The sequence below is a fragment of the Arvicanthis niloticus genome, chromosome 15 (assembly GCF_011762505.2).
Source record: "Arvicanthis niloticus isolate mArvNil1 chromosome 15, mArvNil1.pat.X, whole genome shotgun sequence".
NCBI classification, from domain to species: domain Eukaryota; kingdom Metazoa; phylum Chordata; class Mammalia; order Rodentia; family Muridae; genus Arvicanthis; species Arvicanthis niloticus.
In genome coordinates, this window is record NC_047672.1 from 72170392 (window position 1) to 72193031 (window position 22640).

Genomic DNA, 22640 nt, shown 5'->3' on the forward strand with positions numbered 1-22640 from the left:
AAACTCCTCCAATAAAATAAAGTGAAATGAATGGTGTTCCCTCTACGGAGATCACCACACTTAAAATTCGAACAAAATACAGACTCCTTTACAGTCCTCTGACATGTTTTCTCAACTTGTATTTGAAAAGCATTCACTTTAGAAATCTAAAGTCTTTTTCTCTGTGACTTTCAACTGGGAATTTCTATTGGAAAAAAACCCTTACATTTTATTCTTATAATTGGTAAAGCAAATAAACAAACAAAAAATATTGTCGAGCCAAGACCCCTCCAGAGTACATCCTTGAAATTAAATCCAGGAACACTGGCCGTGCTAGAATGTATTTCTGTAGTCTTTGCTTGTCTGTGAACCTCTTTTCCCCCTGGTCTGCACACTTTTAGTGGATGCCTCTCTTGTATGAGATGGATTTGCTTAGCTCACATTTTTATAATGGAGCCTATTTCATGTATATTTAAAGGCTTATGCTAAACATTTACATTTATGGGCTGGACAGATAGTAAAATGGTTGAGAGAATTTGCTGCTTTTCTAGAGGATCTAGGTGCCATTATTAGTACCTATAAGGTGGCTTATAAATACCTGTAATTCCAGTTCCAGGGGGTTTGATACCTTCTTCTGGCCTCTACAGGCATCAGACATACATATGGCACACAGGCATACATGCAGACAAAACACTCATAAACATAAAATAAATCTAGGAAAAGTTTAGGGAGAAACATGATCAAAACATACTGTATGAAATCTTTTAAAATAAAGAAGATGGAAATTATATCTATCATCTATGTATCTATTTCTCATCTCTCTATCTATCTATCTATCTATCTATCTATCTATCTATCTATCTAGTGTGAGTGTGTTTGTAGATGCATGTGACATGACACATGTCTGACAGGATCAGAGCGTGGCTTGCAGGAGTTGCTGCTCTCTTTGGGTTGGAAGTCAGGTTGTGAGGTTTGGTAGCAAGTCCGTTTATATGCTGAGCTATCTTGTTGGCTTGTATCTGCAGCCACCATCCCACTCCAAATCTTGGATTACTTTGTAATTCTTGTACCATTTAAGTGAATTTTAATGAAAATACTAGCCTGTAAAATGCAACAATATGGGTTTTGAGTCTATCATATAGGTGGCATGATAGACCCTCTGGGTTTTGGGGATGAAGCTCTGTCACTTAAAATGCACCTGAAACACCCCACCAGGCTCAGAGGTTGGTTAATGTCCTTATTTTACAATGCCACCGATTTAACACTGCTACCCTGTCCTCTCTCTGGGGTGACAGGTGGCTAAAACACATTTAGACTTTTCTCTGAGAGGATATTTCTTTCTTTTTGACAGTCTTTCCCTGTTCAGTGTCTCACAGCTGACTAGGAACTTGCCAGGGAGTTCCCTGAGGGAGGATCCCTTCCCTACCTAACTGCTTTCATCCACTTCCAGGTCAGAATCCTCTTCTGCTTTCAGAATTCATCCCCTCGTGGAACTACAAGTGTGTTAGATTTTTTTCTTGGCTGTTTTTAAAAGTAATTTAAAAAAAAAGATAATTTGGTAAGTTCCTAAGTTTCTCTAGACACATGTAATTTTCTCAAGGGTCATGTGTGACTAGGGCATGATATTAGGCAGACTAGATAGATATAGAAGATTTTCATCATTACCTGCAGGGTAACACTGCTCTAAGACAATGATTGCACTTTAATAAAATCAGAGTGTAACCTGAATACCATTCTTATAAATCGAGTTCTGAAAAAGGAGCAATGAAATAATATGCCGGTCTGCTTTGGGCGCAACTAATCTATAAAATGCAGAAGATAATTATTTCAAGAGCCATGCTTAGGATTCTGGGTATCTTTATGGCCAAGTCAGCCCTGTGGAGTCTTTTCTCTTAATTGAGAGCCCAGGTGATCAGTCTTTATTTAAATAAAGAGATAGAACTGATTTGCACTAAAGCAGAGGTTCTTTTCAGCAGAGGTATGTATGTGGTGGGATATGTGGAACTCTGCCAAACTGCATATCCTTCCCTCCCTAGATACGGTTCCTTGGGGGAATGAAGGTGTGTCATGAGGAAATTTTATGTTGATTGAAAAGGCTCATTTCATGGAGCCTACGTATCCTCTCTCCTTCTTCTTCAGCTAAGAACTTAAAGATGGCTAACTGCAGAAAAACAAGGGCCATTTATGTAGGTTAAGCTTTGATTTCATGGATTGGTTTTAAGAGCTGTTCCATACTATGTTGTTAGAGTGGGGAAGACTACTAATTTGTAAGACTACATGGCTTTTCCAAAATAGTGTGGTAAACACTGAAGGCAAGTTATGAGTAAACATTCATTTATTTAAAAATCACTTATTTGGAAACAGGAGGACCATGAATTTAAGACTAGCCTGGGCAATATAGCAAGATTCTGTATATCAAAAAAATATCACTTACATAGCTGGGCATGTCAGTGCATCCCTTTAATCTTAGTGCTTGAGAAGAAGAGACAGGTGAATTTCTGTGAGTTCAAGGTTAACCTTGTCTATATAGTGAATTCTAGGTGAGCCAGGGTGGCATAATGAGACACTGTGCCAAAAAAATCACTTGCTTAGTTTCAAACGATGTCTGTCAAATACTATGTATGATACATGGTTCAGAATATGACAGCTAAAATATTACATGGGCTTTGCAGTCAGCCTCAGTTTAAGTTTGGTATATTTTTCTGGTGTCCTCAGCCAAATTATTATTGCTAAGGTTCAGTTTCTTGTATTGAACTGGGTTATAAATATTATGAGTCTTAAATAATATAAAATGCATAGTAAAATACAGTTAATTTTAGTGACTACAGAATAACTGAAGAGATTTAGAGACTGGAGTGTAGCTCATTTACTTAGTGGCCATGAGAACCTGGCTTTGATTCCCCAACATAGAAAATAATCCAGACTCCTCACTACATCAAGGACTTATTTGACTGGCAGTAAGGTGCTGCTACAGAAAACCAAAGGTGTACACTAATCCTTGTGTGGTTTGATCAGTTCTGGCGTAGACCAGATGTTCCTGTCGAGCCCTGGCATCTTCCAAACATGGACTACCAAGAAATCAGAGTGACAATAAATGACAGCTAGGAATGATGGTTGAGAGTGATCCAAGATAATATCCAAGTTTTTTCGTGCAGGGATGAGGAGACTGGCAGAGCTGAAGTCCATTCCCAAACTTTAAACCAACTCTTTGAAGAGCTGAGGTCAGAGCCTGATTACACACTAAGTGTTCATTATGTGCACAGTGAATATTCCCTCAGAGAACAGAAATCTCTGTCACTAAAATATTGGGAGAGATGTTTGTTTATCTTACTATTATAGAACTGTGGGGTTGTTTCTAAATACATTTTCAGAACACAAATATTAGAATTAGTACACTTTTAATTTATCATGAGGAGTAGATTGCTATCCTTTGAGATGTGGAATCAAAGTACTTGGCCCTTACCTAGCTCTCTGGCTGTATTCCACACTCCTCTCCCTCCTAAGCACCACCATCTTCAGTCAAGCTGTCCCTTAATGTTCCTCCTCCTTATCTATCATTGGTTGCTGTACTTGCTCTTTCCTCTGTCTGGAATCCTTTCCATCTGATGTTGTCAAGCTAGCTTCTCAACATTTCAGAAGAAAGAGGCCACCTCAAAGGTCTTCTCTAAACATAACCCAGGGCAGTTACTTGGTTGCACCTGCTTTAAACTCTCTGCACAGAACACTTTATGCTATGAGATGTTCTTGTCCCATAACTATTTCTCCCGATTCCCCCACAACTGGGTTTTGTTTAGCCCTGGTTATCTTAGAACTTACTCTATATACCAGGCTAGCCTTGAACTCATAGATTCACCTGCCTCCCAAGTGCTGAGAATAAAGACATGTTCCATCACTGGCTAACTTATTTTATTTTATGTGCTTTGGTGTTTTACATGCATGTATGTCTGTATGAAGGTATCAGATCCTCCAGAACTGGAGTCACAGACAGTTGTGAGCTGCCATGTGGGTGGTGAGAACTGAACCAGGACCCTCTGGAAGAACAGCCAGTGCTCTTAACAGCTGAGGCATCTTCCCAGCCACCCTGAAATGTTTTTTTTATTGTCTGCCTTCCTCATTAGACAACAAACTTCAGTGGAATAAGACTTTTGTTTATTTGGTTCACTACTTTCTTCTCATTTTCTAGAACCATCTATAGCACATAGTAGGTGTTTAGTATTTACTGAATTGACCTGAACAAATGAACTCAAGAGTGAATGTGGCATACCACTTCAGGATCGTAGGTGGTCTATGCTTCCTTTCTTGCTGGCACTATTCATGTCTATGGGTTCTCAAGCGCTAGACGCTGCCTAAAGCACTGTGTGGGTCAGCAGGGAGAAATCCATTTATTGATACAGAACACAGAAAATGTGGGTAAATTAGACAACACTTAATGAGCAGTTGTCACCATGAGCCAGGTCATGTCAAGGAGCCAGGCCCCATTCCCATTCTTGTTAGTGAGATCAGCAAACTGAAGTCTCAATGGTTAAGTACACATGGATAGTAAATGGAAAAGCCAGGATTTGAACCTAGGTTATCTGGCTCCAGAGACTACAGTGTTGACTATTAAATAAAATCATAACGAGAGCCGTGACAGTGAAGCTTCAAGGAAGGTCAAATGGCTGAAAGAAGATGCAAATCCTAAATGTTTAATGAATATGTAAGGATACAAATTAGGCTATAAGTATCTCCTACTGGCCTCAAATTAAAAGGGATCTATCTCCGTCTTTCCAAGGCTACGGGGGCATTCGGTGACTTGAAAACATCAGTGAAGGTGAACAAACTTTCCAGCACTAGAGTTCTGATATAGGAATCTCTTGGGCATGCTCTATCAGTTTTTTTCATCAAGATTAAGCTGTCCTCTCTGCGTGCTGGGCCAGGCAGGGTCTGCTGAATGGATCCTGTAGATGTAGGTTGATTTATGAGTCAATGGACTGGTGGGGGCTTGTAAGCCTACCTTTGGTCCTAAGGTTTCACTTTGTTCGCCTCTTACTTGTACAAGGGTTTGTTTCTTATCTGGCAGTTGGACTTGCTATCTTGGTTCCCCCTGCTCAGCCAGACCCCAGTGATGTCTAACAAACATGAATAGGTAATTCCAGGGAGTAAATGATGCTAAGGGACATTTGTCAGGTTGCAGGGGCTGGGAGTCACAAAAAGGATGCATAGAGAGCGGCTCAGAAGGAGTTGGAGGCTGAGTCTACTGTAATTCAGCGTCCAGACAGCTTGCTGACTGAATTATCCCCACTATCTGGTTTGAGCTTTCACCAAGAAGCACTAAGCATAAGGATTCTAAGGCAAAATGGTGAGCCACAAGAGGGGAAGAGCTGTGTGAGGTAGGTGCAACCATATTCTGTACAATAAAAAACAGAAGAAAATGCCTTAGGACTCAGTCCATTATTAAACATGCTTTATGGGGGGTATTACTCTATTGCATTTGGGCAGAATGACCCGTGTGTGCATGGATAAACCCATATCCTTCAATGTATTTACTCAAACTCTATAAATTAAGTCTCAGAATATGTCCTCGTCTCCAAAATTTGGCCTTTTGTAGTTGCTTCGTTTCTTTGCGTTTAATGGATGGTGCCATGTTATGGGTGTTAACATTTCCTTGTTGAGTGAAGGTCAACATAAGCAACCTTAAACCATAAAGTGTTGGTAACAACTAGCTAAGTGTATTTAAATCTTCAGTCTTTCCAACAGTCAAGTCCAGCTTCTGTATAAAGCTCTTTTTACTAGAGCTAAATTTAACAAAGGACAATTCTGATTTCTAAGAGTTTCACTGCGTTTCAAACCTATTTCACTCTTAGCTTCATTGTCACTAATAGGCACTGAAACAGCAAGAGAGGGAAGCAGAAGAGAGGAAGCGGCTGGAAGTTTCCACACAGTGCTTATGTCATCAGCCTTCACAAGGCAAGAGAGGGCCTGGAGGTGGCTGCTGTATGGCAGGCACTTCTGTGTCCTGGAGAACACATAAAATGACCTCTTCTCTGACTGATGAAAGCTGTGGGACTAAAGCGGTTCAGTTCACTGGCCAGACCATCCAACTCAGCTCTAGCAACTGTAAACAGTGTTACATAGGATCCACCTATGCCACCTGAAGTGTCTTCTGATGTAGTTAAGGCATTTATAAAGCACGCATCTTCATGATCTTTTCTTTGAAACAGGAAATCTTGGTTGCATCTTTAGTTTTTCCTGTGGGAAAACTTGTGTGGGCAGATTCTCAGAGAGCCTGGAAATCCTACTGTGGTGCTTGGCGATTTTGCTTTGGACAGTAGGGTTGGGTATGAGAGAGGAAATGGTGGTGCAGGGAGAGAGCAGCAGGCCTGCCATGGAAACAAGGTCTCTTTCAGTCTCTCTTCTGACACAGGACATTGTTACATCTAAGATGCTGTATAGCTCCAGGCTGTACCTGCTGTTCCATGCTTAGTCTTTTACTCTATTTGGTTTTTCTTCCAGAACAATCAAACTCTGTTTTGCTTAAGGAAAAGAATGCTTTCAAGTACAGAAGAGTTTCGAGTGCCTGACCAACCACATTCTCTCCAAAGTTTCTTAACACAAGTTGGAACTGCCTGAATTAAATTTTCTAGCATCAGGAAAAGGAAGAACTGCACAGACCATGCTTTCCTGGAAAGAGTAGCTAATTTCAGTACCACATCACACATGGACAATGCATTTCTCATTAAGAATGAAAGCACAGCTCGATGATATACTCTTTTGACTAAAATAGCTTAGATGAGACTATAATTTAAATTTTTATATTATGAGTTAGAACAAAAATGTTTTTTAAAAAAATCACTTTTTAAAATTCATTTTAGTGTTTTCAAAAATCTACTCACTATCTCATTTGTCGTTCAATTATGTTGCTTTTGAGAGTAAACATGGATCCTGTTAATAATCATATCAAATCCTGGGGCTGTCTCTGGCAAACTAAGATAAATACCCAGTGTATCCAAGGAAAAGGCACCGTTTCTCCTGCTATACATGTTATGAGAAGCCCAGGAGAGGCACTTAGACCGTTAGCCGTCCCTTGGTAGAAACAAGGCTTGATTTTTTTTTTTTTTTTTGCTGTTTTTTCCCTATGTGACTCCTTCAGATGATGGTCCCTTAGTGACATCCCTTTGGTGTCTAAGATGGTATTCGTCATGCCATCTGCCTTAGGAATGAGAATGAGGCTTATTTATTTATTTTTTTTTGGCACCAGGAATGAGCTAAACCATAATGACTCTTGAGTCTGGGCCTCTGCAGTGGTTGTGCTCTGGTCTTCTTTCACTTCCTCGGGTCCACCATTTAGCTGTGGTTGTTTTGAAGAATTTTCATACAGCAGCCCTGTGGTTGGGGGACAGGAAGACCAGCTGGCTGAGCTTCTGGGAAGGAGTATCAGAATACTGTTTCTTTGTTGGGGGCCGACTTTTAGCAGAAAGCGGCTATCAGCTTTGCAGCCATCTTGAGCCATATACCCTGACATGAGACTTGGATTACAATAGCCTACAACAGCTGAGCACACTCTGATAATCTTGGTTTAGATACCTTGGGTGTGTGAGATTAAAGGTGTGTGAGATTAAAGGTGTGTGAGATTAAAGGTGTGTAACTTAAGATCGTGATTTAGAAGTGACCTAGAGATCAGATTTAGAGACAAGACCTAAGGGCATGATTAAAGGTGTGACCAAAAGTCGTGTCTTAGAAGTGACACATATAAAAGGCTAGAGGCAGACAGAGAAAGCAACAGATTACTTGACATTAGGTAGAAGACACTTGGCTCTAGTCAGAACAATTAGGACAGTACAGGAGAACAATTTGGAGGAACAGAGAAGGAGAACAATTTGGAGTAACAGAGAATCAGGCACTTCACGGAGAACAACTAGGAACTAGGAACTAGGAACTCAAGACTTGGGACTTGGACTAGGAAGAGAGACTGAAGAATAAACGGGATTGAATCACACTCTGTCTGGTCTCCATTTTTCGAGTCCGTCCTCACTCTCTCTGTTGCTGAACCCTGACCCGTGGACTGGAGCAGCAGCTTGAGCTGAAATACAAACTCGGGGTAGCCTGGGCCTCAACATTTTGCTCGGGCCGCGACATTTTTTGACGCCCGAACGTGGGGCTAGTGCGGTTCCCAACATTTCTTGGTTCTGTGCCCTGGAACTCGTATCCTCTGCTGGAAGGCCATTTTGTGGCCCCTGGCTTTAACAGGAGGGCAGTTGCACTTGCTAGGGCAGCGGCACTTGCTAGGGCATCGGCACTTGCTAGGGCAGCAGCATTCCCTGCCTATCCTGTGAACCCATGTTCCTGACCTCACTTGCTAATTTATGGACCTGACTCTATTCCCTGGTTAAGGGTTTGAACATGGTGGCACTGAGACTTAGGGCCTCTGTTTCTCTGCTCTAAGGGCATAGAACCCTCCAAAATGGACAGGTTTGTTTGTTTGTTTGTTTTTAAAAGATTTTTAAAATTTATTTTATATATGTGAATACACTGTAGCTGTCTTCACACACACACCAGAAGAGGGCATCAGATCCCATTACAGATGGCTGTGAGCCACCATGTGGTTGCTGGGAATTGAACTCAGGACTCCTGGAAGAGCAGAGCAGCCAGTGGGGTTTTTTTTTTTTGTTTGTTTGTTTGTTTTTGTTTGTTTGTTTTTGTTTTTGTTTTGTTTTGTTGTTGTTGTTGATTTTTTTTCACTGAAGTGAAAACTATTTCTCCACAGAATGGATAGGCTATAACTACAATCTCTTTGCTTTAAAGTCTCTGCCATCTTCTCTCCCAATTCAGGTCAAAGTTCATAGCAGCAACACTCAAGTCCTCAGCCAGGTCAGTGTTGTCTGCTCCTGGGTTCACAGGTCAGCATCAGTCAGTCTGGAGAATCATGGGAGGATGTTCACTGTCTTCATCCAGAACGAAGAGTGCTGGCTTCATCCTCTAGGCATGTGCCATCTACAGCACCCATGTCATCTGTGTAGGTTTCTAAGTTGGGGTCCTGCCCTTTACCAAGTCTTGTTGGGGACAAAGGCACATAGGCACCTTTGGCAGCTGCTGTGCCATTTGTCTGCGTTGCTAAGGGGCAGTCATGAGATGCAGAGTCTACAATGTCACTGCCATCAGGCCTGTGCTGACACATCAGGGCACACTTGACGCCTTCCTGGGGGTCCAAGTTGTACATGTACAAGTAGCCATTTGATGCTCCTACCAGCAACTGTGGGATCATCATAATTGTGGTTTGTGAGCAGATGTTTTTGTGGCCACAGAATGGCAGGTGGACAGTAGCAAAGGCCCTGCCTTGGTTAAACTTTTCTGTCACTTGTGAGGGCAAGTAGTTGGCAGATGCCATGAGAACCTTCCCAAAATAGCTGGTCCAGGTGGTGAGCTCTTCTGGAGGTTTTCAGATGTGCACTGTTTTGGTGTTGTTGGATGCGGAGAGGAACATGCCGTCCATGCTGAAGGCCAAGGAGCAGATGCTCACGCACTTTTTCACTCCTTTCCTGAACTCAAACAGCTTCTGTCCCTCTAGAATGGAAAACACCCGAATCACAGTCTCCTTCCCAGAAGGAGTGGCAAGTTTGGTCCCACTTGCATCAAAAGTCAGGGCTGTTAAGGGACTGTCATGAGCTAGGATCATGTTTGCAGCTCTCAAGTTAGTGAATTCACTGTAGCTGTTTTCAGACACACCAGAAGAGGGCATCAGATCCCATTACAGATGGTTGTGAGCCACCATGTTGAGAATTGAACTCAGGACCTCTGGAAGAGCAGCCAGTGCTCTTAACCTCTGAGTCATTTCTCCAGCCTCCTAGCTCTCAAGTTAAGACCTGCACCTCTCCAATGGTCACACTCCCTGGATACGCCAAGTATCAGTTGTCATTGTTTATTGATAGTGCACACATGCCTGCAGGATTTGGGGTGTATCTCAGATGGTACCTTCATGTCCCAGATGTTGTGTATATAGGGCGACTCTTCCAGAGTATTGTGTTGGAGTAGCTGTAGTTGCATATTTTGGTTCCCTTCTTTAAGTGGCAAACCTTCAGCTTCCTGGGATCTTTGAGGCTGATAATGGCCACCAAGCTGCTTGAGAACAATCTCTCCACAATGCAGACATCTTTAGTGTCAATGCATTTATAGATCTGTTCAAACATATCCACAAAAGAAAGGGAGAAAAACTTATACCTGGGCTTACTACCAACAGCTAGAGACGTGTTATCCTGATTGAAGTTGGCGAACAGCAGCTGGTTGGTGTCAGCCCCTCTGCTCTGGCTCTCCAGATTCAGGTTGTTCACATGTGACAGACTTAGACCCCCTTGGTGGGAGTGGGCAAGGCTCAGCATGCTACACTCAGGATCTATGTCCATCCAGTCTGGCTGGACGCCCCACTCTCAACCTCCCACTGCGTGGGGGCCAACTGCCACCTCATTCCATCTCACTCTTGTTTGCAGTCAGTGTTCTTAACCACTGAACCATCTCTCCAGCCCCAGGTTTGTTTTTTGTAGGTCATCTCAAGGCTTGATTATCTCTAAGCCTTTGCTGAGAGTCTAGCAGTGGTGATGAGGGTGAAGCTAGAAGGAGAGAGTCCTCAACTAGGGAACTGACAGGCCATTTTTGTGTTTTCTTGATTTCCAGATCTGATTTGTTATGATCATTATGGGAGCCATAGCCCAAGGAAGTTCTAGTCCTGAGAAGGCTGTTCAGCACTTGTGACAACAGAGGGCCTGTCAATTTAAGGTTGAGATGCTCTCATAATCCCAGGACAACTTTTCTCTCTCTTATAGTTGTGTGTGTGGGGGGGAGGGGGGGCTGTTCTGATGCTAAGGTCCTGTTCCTCTATTGGTTCTTGACCTGTCAGTAAAGAAAGCCAGGGCCAACTGCTGGGTGGAAGAGACAGGCGGGACTTCCAGTTCCCTGGAGGCAGGCAGGGAGATGCAAGGAAGGAGAATGGAGTTTGCCATGCTTTGGAGAGAGAAGAACTAAGAGGGAGATCTCAAAACAGAGGGGCCACACAGGCTGCTCCTATAGGTGGGTGGTCAGGAAAGTTTAGCAATGGAAGGTTAGGGCACATAGAAGAAATGGAGAAAAGAAATTGTTAAGAGCACATTTTTCCAGGTGGGAGATAGTAGCAACCAGCAATTATGCCAAGAAGGCAAGTTGAAAAGGAACAACCGTGTGTGACTTTTATCCAAGGATTCAAAAGAAGCTGGGAGGGGGCTGGTAGCACTTCTGTTTCCTGGAGCAAAGGGTACCAATTTGTACAGCTAAAGTCTTAACTTTTCCAGATCCTTTTGAAGACAGGTATGACCCAAGAGTTATAAATAAAAGGTTGTTGAGTGGGGATACCCAGAAGAACTCTTTAAAGGAGTCTCCCACCATTGAGATACTGGCTTCCCATTGCTTTTTCTTTTCTTTCAGTCTGAAATGCTATTTTGTTGTATTTGTTCACCATTTTAAGATGACAAAGTTATCTTGAAGGTGATGGCTAGATACTAAAGCAGTTCAACAAAATCCTGAAGGAAACTGAGGCATTTTTGGTACTGAGGGGCCTTCTGCCGAACCTCTCTCATTAGATTTTACATTATATGAATGAAAACCAATCTCTACTATTTTTTTTAGACGTTTCTGTTATACACAAATGATTCAATCCTGAAACACACATGCTATTTCATTTAATCACCAGAAATTTCAAATTACATGTCTTAGCAGCTTCTTCTAGTGGGTTAAATGACTTGTCTGGGACAACTGAACAAAATGTGGCAAATCAGAGGTTTGATCCTGAGGCATTCATATCAAGTGCAAGATCTTCCCACCCACTTTTCTTTTTGAGAGCAGCTAATGTGTGATGGCAAATTCTCTATTATTTCTTTGCAGACACTCTTGCTGTCCAACCATACTTTAGTCTGTTGGCTCACAATTGCTGATTGCCCAGAGCCATGTTGAGTAGAGAAGTTAAGACATTAATTGTGTCCTTCTGATGACAGTCCCAGGTCCCTTCAACGGTAAGTGTCTGTCTGTCTGTCTGTCTGTCTGCCTGTCTGTCTGTGTCCCCCGTTTCCTTCCTCTCTCAGATCCATATATGTTTTCTAGAAGTGGATAAACTACATGCCGTCTGAGTCACATAGCTAGAATAATTCAAAGAAGATGAGACAAGTCACGAGTTGGGGCACTGGGCTTTTCAAGCTCCTAAATCTTGTAGACTAGTTCCTTACCTCTCTTCCTCTCTCCCATCCTGCCTTTTCTTTTTGGTGGCCACATCAACAACCACGTAGGTTGATTTATACTTTGTACTTGTGTGCTCTTTGAAATGGAGCGAAAAATTGGAAAGCTTATGTCAAGCCCATTTATTCACAGCCACATTCAAGAGCAAATTAATTTTAAAGCATTTATGGGCTCTTTAATGCTTTGAGTTTTGCTTTATAAATTTGTAGTGATCTTTATGGCAGAATGTCTATTTCAAGCCAAAGCTATTACAAACTTGGAGGTATAATTTAACATAAGGCATTCTGGGCTTAAGTGCATCATAGGATGGGAAATGAGGCTCAGAATTGAGGGAACCTCACACCACTGGTTACATCATCTGAAGTCAATCACGATGCTCAGAGTCATAGGTCAGCTGGAAAGGTCTTAGCGGCCACCTACCTAACCTTCTCATCATAGAGATGGAAGGGCTGAGGTTTACAGCAAATGATGTAGAGACACTGAGGGCAGGACTGGGCCCAGACCCTCGGCTTCAAACTCTCCATGCAAAAGACACCTATAGAATTAAACCTACTTATAGCATTGAACATTTTGTCAATAGGAAAAAAATAGAATGAACCACTTCTTCTTTGTTTGGAATTACTATCAAGCTTGGGCAGTACTGGTAACCTTCACACTGTTCAGTGCCTTACTATGTCCCACAGTGCACTCTGATACACACCTTGTGCCTCTGTGCATCACATACTACTATGGTCTATCATTGTTGGACCTGTTTAACATGACTTACTCACGTAGGCTATTGTTTTCCGGGCTCAGGACTCCATTTCATTCAAAGACAGCAACGGATAGCAAACAATGAAAATAAATCCAGGCTTAGGTGTAAGCCTACATCATTATTCTGCCTTTAAACGCCAGCTTCATAATGACCGCCCTCTGCCCATCTGTACTCTCTGCCTTAACCCTTCGCTGAAGACAATAGTTGTTTTAGAATATTGGCCCATCTGTAATTTCTTTAGGCTGATGTGGTCTACTTGGTTTTGGGGTGTCACGGGTGTGTTGGCAGGCTGTTGCCGATGCACAGGTTTCTTCATGTGTGTTAGAAAAAGTCACCCCTTCCTTGAAATAAAGGACTTCTTCCTGGTTATCGGCCAGGAAAAAATTTTAGAACACTGGGCAATGACTATGGATGTTTTGTGTTGGTACAACTGATAATAGCTACTGGTAGTCAGAAAACAAGAGACTCAAGGCCTTAGGAAAACCTCTCATGGAGGAATTGCTTGGTTGAAAGACCTTGAAGCACACCTCAGGGTAAGGCAGAGATGAATCTTATGAATCGTTTAATATCTGGTACACATATTATAGTAAGTTGGCATGTACTGCATCAGATACCCAGTTGAACCAAGGTTATGTCTTTTTTTTTTTTTTTTTTTTTTTTTTTTTTTTTTTTTTTTTTATGTACCAACATCATGATGCTCGATTTGCCAACAGCTCTGCCTTGGAGAAAAACACTTCTGATAGTATTGCTCTGAGAGACAGCATGAGAAAGGGTCTACTGAAAGAGGGCTCAGTCACCAGTCTCACAGGACCCACCCCACTTTCTGTCTAAAGGACACATTGTATCAGTGAATACAATGGATACACTGAATATAATACTCAACACAGTGTATCATTGAAAGATCCCCTTCTACTGCTTTCTTCTTCCAGGTGACATTGTCACCAAATTCCAAGTTACAGATCCGTAAGCTTAAAGAAATAACTGTCTTTTCTCCAAGGGGTTGATGTTTCTTTTTTTTTTTTTTCCAAAAATTTTTCTTTAGTATGTGTGGGTATTTTGCCTGCATGTATACCTGTGTAGCCCATACGCAGGTTGCCTGTGGAGGACCAGAAGAGGACAGTGGATGTCCTGGGACCCAGTTCCAGATGTTGTGAGTTACTATGTGGGTTCTGGGTATCAAACCTGAGTCCTCTGGAAGAGTAGCCAGTGCTTTTCAACTACAGAATCATCTCTACACCCCTATTTAATTTTCTTAATATCAGCAGGCAGTTACTATTCCATTCTACAATCTGGGCAGCTAAGTAGCTCTTAACACTCTTGGTAAGTTTACTAGCCTTTGATTGCAGAACTGAATCTGTGTTTGTAAAGTATATGGCCCATGTCCTCTCTTGTGCAGTTTTTTTTTTTTTTTTTCATGTTTAAATGTGTTTCACTTTGACCTGGAAGAACTGGTGATTTTACTCAGTCTCTGTCGACCCCTGCTTTCCTAAGCCTGAAGTGTTGGCCCTGTTTCTTTGGGGTTTTAAAGGTGGCAGATGCAGTTAGAGCACTGAGCTGAGTTGGAATACGAGTTATGTTGGATTTCCACAGTTCAACACCCCACTCACATGAATGCCTTTAAAAGGGGCCCATTTCATTTTCTAGAACTTTGGGGCTATATGGTTCTATTTCCTGGGATTTGAAGGTTTAGTTCTTGCTGGAGAGTAGCAGACAAGTAAATGTAAGGGACATTTCAGAACGGAATATGCTGTACTTCAGCCCTTACCCTCAGAGTGAATTGGCATTAGATTGTCTCTTGTTCATAGTTACAAGTACTTCTGAATGGGAATTCTTCACTTCTCTGCCTGCTTTCCTGGACAGAGACAGTATCTCCGGGCAGAGCTTCTGGAGGAAGGTGGACTGTGGTATTGCAGAGTGACTCTCAGAGCCCGGGGAGGGGACGCAGCTGACCCAGGTTCTCACCACTTACAGACACTTGTTAAAACCCACATCTTGGGTTTCCCCTGGTGATCACTTTATGTCACATTAAGAAAAATGAGCACTCTGATGATTGAATTTTTAAAGGGTAGAAAACATGGAATCAAGATTAGTCTCAGGGATGTTTTTGGATGTTTTATTCAGTAAATGAGCAAGCAGTACTGGGTTAGCACAGAGAGGTGAGTGCCTGCAGTATTGAAGTTCTCAGGGGAAGGGCAAACAGTCTAAGGACAGATGCTGGATGTGCCTTTTTAGGCACCTCTTCCAGGACCAGATCCTGGAGAATCTTAAGGTCAATGCCAGGACAAGTTGGTTTGTAAGGTTGTTTGCTTTCCTAGGGAGTGGGATTATTTTAAAAAAGCAGAAGGCTCTGACCCCCTGGGGCATGTGAAGCAAGAAGTCTCTGTTTCTTTATGGGGGGGGGGGTTAAGGGGTTCCCTACATCTGTGATCACTGAGGCACGATGGAAGGCTCGGCCTGACTGGGAGTTGTGGGAGCTGGTTGGTGGAGGGATCTGGGCTCCCCATGACTGTTGGAGGATTCTGGGGTTGCATTTCTGAATGTGCTGGACCTTTGTGCTTTACTTATCAACTGAAGAAAGGTGGGCATGAGCTCAGAATCCTTGGAAACACCTAGTCATCAGCTTACTGTTTATGCCACAGGCTTCAGCTCCGCCAATGCAATCTTGGTCTGGTTTGATAAGGCATGGTGGTTGGCTTATGAGAACAAATCCTGGGTATGCAGCTCACATCTCTTTAGTATCTTTCCTTCGATAAGCAAATGTAGAGAAGCACTGCAGCCACGCAGAGGCTGGGATGAAGGGCTGGCGCTTTAATCTGGAGCTGGGCTATATTATTAGCACTTGGTCATCTTTTCATTCATTCCAGTTTTTTTTTTTTTTTTTTTTTTTTTTTTAAGAAACCACCTATACAATTTTTTTCACTGAGAATGATAAATGAGCTTGGCGCTTCCCACTCCTGGATTTTGCTCTGTGACTGCACTTTCATTTTCCAATTTTCAGATATAACAAGTCCAGATGTGTGTGACCGAGAAGGTGCAAATATCCCAGTGAGCTCAGTTTTCCTGGAGAGAATTCTGTAATACATACAGTGTTCAAACCGAGGGACACACAGGCAAGAGACAGAGATGGCACTTCTTCTCTCATTGAAGTCCCAATCTGCTCATTCTTCAAAAACACTATTTTGCTCCATCCTATTAGGAACCTAGTGAAAGTAGGGATTTTTTGGGGAGCCAAGCCATACATGTCTCTGTAGCCACAGTTTGTTCCTCAAGGTACTGTCCATGTGCCTTTAAAAACACAGGCTTCAGTGACAGGTCTATAGAGCATGTAAATGCCAGCAATTATACCAGCATAAGCTGTGATTGCTTTTCAGCAGGGGCTTCCTTGCGAATGGCATTTAAAGTGATTTATCTGGTTGCTGAGACTTGAGGTATGAGGGCCAAGACACATCTGTTATAAGATACAACTGTTGGTGTTTTTATTTTTGTTTTGAGAAGGCAAAGGCTTTCTACTCTTGGAATATTGACACATAATTCAGAAGGGATGGTCAGAACTCCTGTGTATAACCAGGTGGGAGGTTGCTGAGCAAGGCTGAATGTAAGTTTATGAGTAAATACCATTTTCTTTTCTAGATCTAAATGGGCAAGAAGAATGTAGTAGTGTGTGCATGTGTGTCTCTCTGTGTGTCTGTGTCTCTGTGTGTATATGACCGATCATGAGTGTGAGTAGTATGAGTGTATGTATGTATGTGTGTGCATAATGAGTGATCATGAGTGTGAGTGGTATCAGAGTGTGAGGGTATGTATGTTTAAGTGCTCAAGTTAGCAGGTGTGTTCACCCATGTAGGCACATACATGGTTGACATCAGTCATCTTCTGTGTTATTTCTCTCCACATTTTCTTTGGCATTTTTTGATACGAGGTCTTCCTGTGAACCTGGAATTCACAGATTCAGTCAGAATGGCTGGTCAGAAAGGCCCTGGGATCTGCTGGTCTCTGTCTTGCCCTGTCAGCACTGGGGTTACAGACACTCCTCCACACTGGCCTTTTATGTGGATCACACTGGTGATCTGAACTTGAGTGAGCATAGCAGCAGACTATCCTGAGCCATCTCCACAGGAATGAATGGATAGAGACTGTTAAAGTGGATGGATGAAGGCAAGAGACCACATTTGTGTGAAGTGAACCGTGGTGAGCCTTGGTGAGTTCCGAGTGGTGAAACGGCAATGATTGGAAGCCGGTACCATCTGTTTCAGTGTTGTTAGAAGTGAGCACACAGTCCCAATCATTCACGTGATTTACTATTTTCTTAGGATCAAGATGAAAGATTTGCCATTGCATTTACAGGGATCAAATTAAGTTGATGTTAGATCCATTTACTAATGCTAGGAGTGATTCAGGCTTTGCTTAATGCGTGGAGTCATGTAAATCAACATCATGAATGATGACAGGGGGCCATGACCTATTTTCTATCAGAGTTCTATATTGCTATAAATTATATAGGCAATTTCTTCTATGCATCTGATGAGAGGAAGAATCTCAAAGTTGGTAATGGCATGACTGGAGATAGAAAAACAGGCAAAGGTTGAGAAGTAAGTAGTTAAATATAAATTGCAAAGATTTTGGTTTGTGTAGGAAAGTTAGTTTTCCTGTTCATTAACAGGAGATAGATAGATAGATAGATAGATAGATAGATAGATAGAGACTATGGACTTTCAAACAACAACATCAGCATCACACAAACAAACCCAAACAAACAAATTCTCAAATCCAACCCGAGAGCCAACGTTATAGAGGGTATGGAATGTCTTCTTGGCTCTGGCTGGACTCCCTGTTCTCTCTTACAGTACTTTTGAATACTTGAAATTTAGGCCACTGCTTATTTTATTTATATACTGAGGACTCTGATGAGATGCTCACTCCTGGCTCATGTATTAAAAATATCTGCAAGGTGATGTGTAGCCAAATGTGCAGCAAACTGGTTTAAAATCATCAAGATACTCAAAGATGCACAGATCTTGGAGTGACTCGGCTAGTGCTGTCTGTACTCAAGGGATTCTATAAACAAGTCTTAGAGTCCAGGGAAGGTTTCTTGCCAGGTGGATTGCAACAGGGGGTGGAAGGAGGAGTCTCTTTGAAAGTGGTAGAACAGAAAGAAGACCCACCCTACCTCTCTGAGACTTTAGGTACACACATTCCTAAGAGCGTCAAAATGAATTTGTGTGGTCTTTGCTGGATCAATGCAGCTTTCTTGCTGTTTCCTCATTCTCTTTCCTTCTTCATTCATGTCAGTGTTACTGAAAACAATTTCTGTGATGTTAGAAACATTCTATCTCTTTTTTTTTTTTTAAAAGTTAAAGCCACATTATTATTTGCATGTATGTGTGTGTCACAAAGCCTGTGTGGAGGTCAGAAGATAAGTTGTGGAGGTCAGTTCTTTCCTTCTACCATCTAGGTTTCAGAGACTTATTGTTAAGTTTGGTGGCAATAACCTTTGCCTTCTAAGCCATCTCTCTTGTTTCATCTTTAAAAATATTAGTGAACATGTAATTCTGCACTGTCCAAAATGGTAAGTCACTAGCCACGGGTATCTATAGGATTCTTGAAATGTAGCCAGCATGCCTACTTTGGAAATGAACCATACTTTGGCTTGTTAAATTTGAATTCAAATAGCCAGTCCCTGGTCTTAGTGCTTGGTATTGGAATAGACTTTAACTAAATATTGAAGATGAGTCAGCCATAGGAGGATTTCAAAGGACAGTTAACAGTGTGGTGCAAGGAGGGATTGAGGGGAGGAGCATTCAACAGAATTAGAATCAACAAATGGTTCTGAGAGGGGAGGCTTCTGTGATGCTCTCAGTGAACTAAGAACTAAGTGAGGTGAGGTTGAAAATAACTAGCACCTGGCACTCATTATAAGGACTGGCAAACTTGTCATAGTTGTCGTAAATAGTAATACAAAAAGATAATCTAATGAACATCTAACGGCATGCTTAGAAAGACAGAGGGACAGAGATATACATCCTTACAACTGGGAGAGATCCTTGGGCTGGGGTGGCCAGGGTGTGATGGGCTTGGACGGAGTAGAAAACATAAGAGGAAACCATATCCCCAAGATGACAGTAGGAGCTATGCATTTGAAAGTTAGGTCATGATCAGAAATGATGAGAGGGCAGAAGATACCGGTTAGTGAGACAGGTTTGGAAAGTATATTTTCTGGACAAGTACAGTGGTGTTAAAATAGTCAAAAGTGGCCTGAGGGAGGAGTTGTGGCAAGGTAAGATGCTTCCTCACCTGGGAAAAGTTTGCTCAGACCTCATGTCATCATCACAAGTAGGTCTGACATGCTATGGAGAGCGGCTTCTGACTTTCATTGTGTATGAAAGTTGCCACCCAGACCAATGTGACATTTCAGTTAGGGCTTAAGAAATTAACCCAATGTCTCCTTTATGCAGCAGCCCAGAGAAATTGAAAGAAGTTACTATGGTTACTATAGAGGACTAAAATCAAGATCAAAGGTGATGATTTAGAATCCAAGGAAATAGAATAGGGTTGAACTACAGCTGGCATTTGTGCATTGTATGGACTATCTGCTTATCTTTGGCATAGGCATCTCCTTATGGAGCACACAGCATAGTGGTTCAAGCAGCCCTGAGAGGTAACACAGAGTTCTGGGCAGCAACATGGAACTCTGCTAGGCTTAGAAATGAAAAGAAAAGAAATCAGGTTTAGAATATGTGTAAGATTTTTTTTTTTTAGGCACACTTATTACTCAGCCTGATGATTCTTGTTGCCTTGGTGGGTTGGTTTGGAAAAATACCTTAGATTCTATTGGCAAACATATTTGTCTTAAAAGTACCCCCTCCCCCAAGAGGTTTAAGAATAAAGATTTTCTGTAAGATATGGTTCTTCAAGCTGTTCTTTTGGAGAGAGATCTCTGTCTTGTACTTCAAATGAGAGTGAAGACTTGTATCTCCTAGAATAGATAATAGAACACTGTGGGACTAGTTCCTGTTGGGCTGTCCTTCTTGAAATGTGCTCAGGTGTGGGAAGAAGGGTTTGGCATCTGCATCCTGAATGAACAGAGCAGTTCCAGATATGGACCCCTCATTCCTTGGAGAGTGGGATGGGATATCCTGATGGTTCCAACAATGGACCCTCCTTTCTGCAGGTACATTCCCATACTCTCCAACAAGCCAGGTCTGCAATTTGTTAAAAAATGCTGGGCTGGTGAGATGGCTCAGTGGTTAAGAGCACCAGCTGTTCTTCAGGAGGTCATGAGTTCAAATCCCAGCAACCACATGGTAGCTCACAACCATCCATAATGAGATCTGATGCCCTCATATGGGTATCTGAAGACAACTACAGTGTACTTTGAGCTGGGCCAGAGGCAAGCAGGGGCAGAGCTGGAGCAAGAGGGAGAAGGAAAGGGGGGTGGGGGAAAATGACCTTGCTGTGCATCAGAAACCAGTCCCAAGAGAGACTCCAGGGCATGAAACAGGTTAGAAAGAGTTACTGGAAGGGAGGAGAAAGAGGCCCAACTGGGCATTGTAATTAGAACAGTAAAATGTATACATTTAGTTCCCTCCATCTGGTCATGTGGTCTTCTTATCTTTCTGAGAGAGAGAGAGAGAGAGAGAGAGAGAGAGAGAGAGAGAGAGAGAGAGAGAGACAGACAGAGAAGTACCTTTTCAGGCAAGTATGTGGAACACAAGTACACAGTCTAGCAAGTAGTGATGTAATGAACTAATGAACATCTGTCTAACCCCTGGCCAGGTCAAGAGTTATGACACTCTTAGTCTCATACTAGGCACAGGTCATCTCTCTCTTCTGGAGTGACTATTATCCTAAGTTTTTGTGACAGTCTCCTACCCGGATTTCTTTATGAGGTAGCCAACCATATTCATATACTGAAACCACACCAAGGCCAATTTTTTCTGTATGCATTTTTTGCATTTTCCTTCTTTCACTAAGTAGTATACACTCACCCATGCTAATGTAGATATCTACGGTTCTTTTATACCCCCTGCTGTAGAGTACTGGGCCATTATGGCTGTTTCTCTCTCCTTTTGAGATCATGGCCTTTCCAACAGCTGCTGACTGTCCATTAGTGATGGCCATGCCAACAAAATGAATGAACTGAAGTTCAGATGTAAGCATCCTAGATCATTGCAATGAACATCAAGCCACCAAGAAAGTGTTATTGATCCCTTTCCAAATAAGACAGCATCTCCTGTTGAGACAGGAGGATCATGGTGACTTATGGAGAGATGCCTAAGGGACTGCAATGGCCACTCCTGAATGCCCACTTTGTCCCCTTTACAAACAATTTTTTTGTATTATCTGCACTCAGGGTGACAAATTCTTATTGGTGGAACATTAATTTGCAGAGTCACTATAAGAATCCCCCACTGTTGTGTTTGTTGCTTTCCCTCACATTGATATAATCAGCCAGGAGGTGTCAGCATTAAGTACCTTCATTTTATTTCATGTTTAAGATCCAAGATGATAGTGAACTAAAAGTGGAAAGAACTTTAATGTATGCATTCATTTATGATAGCGCTGGTAAAGATGGATGCTTGGCAGCAGCGTGGCATCTGTCATAATAGTAACGAGAACTGCTAATGACTGTAACACCACAGTAAAGCATGGTGCCATCTACACAGCGCATGATGCCTCCAACGCAGAGTCAGCACTGCTGTGCTTGGCCGTTTTTCTTTCTTTTAAGGATGGAGAATAGATGTGTGCTTACCAGCCTTTGCTTTTTTTGGCATGTCTTTGACCAGATTTTATCCAGACTCTAGCTTCAAAATAAAGATAGTTGCCTTGGGCACACCCAGGGGATTTTTGGACCATTGAACATAAAATGTGCTGTAAGAGAAGGACTGAGCAACAATTTTCAGCTGCCAGTTCTCTTTGGCATCTACATGACAACATCCATAAACGCACCTTAATTAAACATCACAAAGCAATTGGAAACAATTTTCTTAAACAGTTTCCTGATGGAAAATACTTCAGTGATTTCTCTTTAAGTACAGAGTCATATATCTACTGTCTGCTTGGCATCTTCATTTGATTATCCTGACTTTCTATGGAGGCGCATTGGTCCTTCTTCAATAAAGCATGCTGGAATGACTTTTTTTTTTTTTTTGGCCTGGGATGGTTTTAATTTATGTTGTTGCTACAGCACCAATAGTGTATCTTATTTCCAAATGTGCGCCCATATGGACAAAATGATGGAGTCATCCTGTACAAAACAAACTCATGCCTTTCCCCATGTAGCCTTCCTCTGCATCCCCAAACTCACTGCTCCATGGATAATACTTTCCCCAGTCACCAGCAAATCATCTTTCTAGTGACTCAGACTTTAGGAGATGAATGAGCCCCTCCCATCAAGCCTGTAGAGTCTACCTCAGAGCCTTCCCTTAAACTAAGCTCTTCTCTCTATGTCCTTGCTACCTATTTCTCCACACACCATCCTCTCCTTCCTGGGTTACTCAGTGTGGCCTCCCTTCCAGTGCCTTTACATCTAGTCCTGTTCTCTGCAACTTGGTTTCCATTTTTCTGAGCCTCAGTGAGATCCTTCCACCCTCATTAAAATCCCTGCAATGATTTCTTGTCCTTGAATGCAGTCCTTGGTACACAGGGCCTCATGTCATGGATTCCCTCTGTTGATTCT

The 22640-nt window shown here is 42.2% G+C and overlaps 1 protein-coding gene and 1 pseudogene across 3 annotated transcripts in view; both read right to left on the reverse strand.

Annotated features, from left to right (window-relative positions):
* The window catches only part of Lhfpl3 (LHFPL tetraspan subfamily member 3), a 493326-nt gene that overhangs the window by 77961 nt on the left and 392725 nt on the right, over positions 1-22640 (reverse strand). The gene's annotated exons all lie outside the window — the stretch shown is intronic.
* On the reverse strand, positions 8745-10355 carry LOC117720930 (WD repeat domain phosphoinositide-interacting protein 2 pseudogene; annotated as a pseudogene).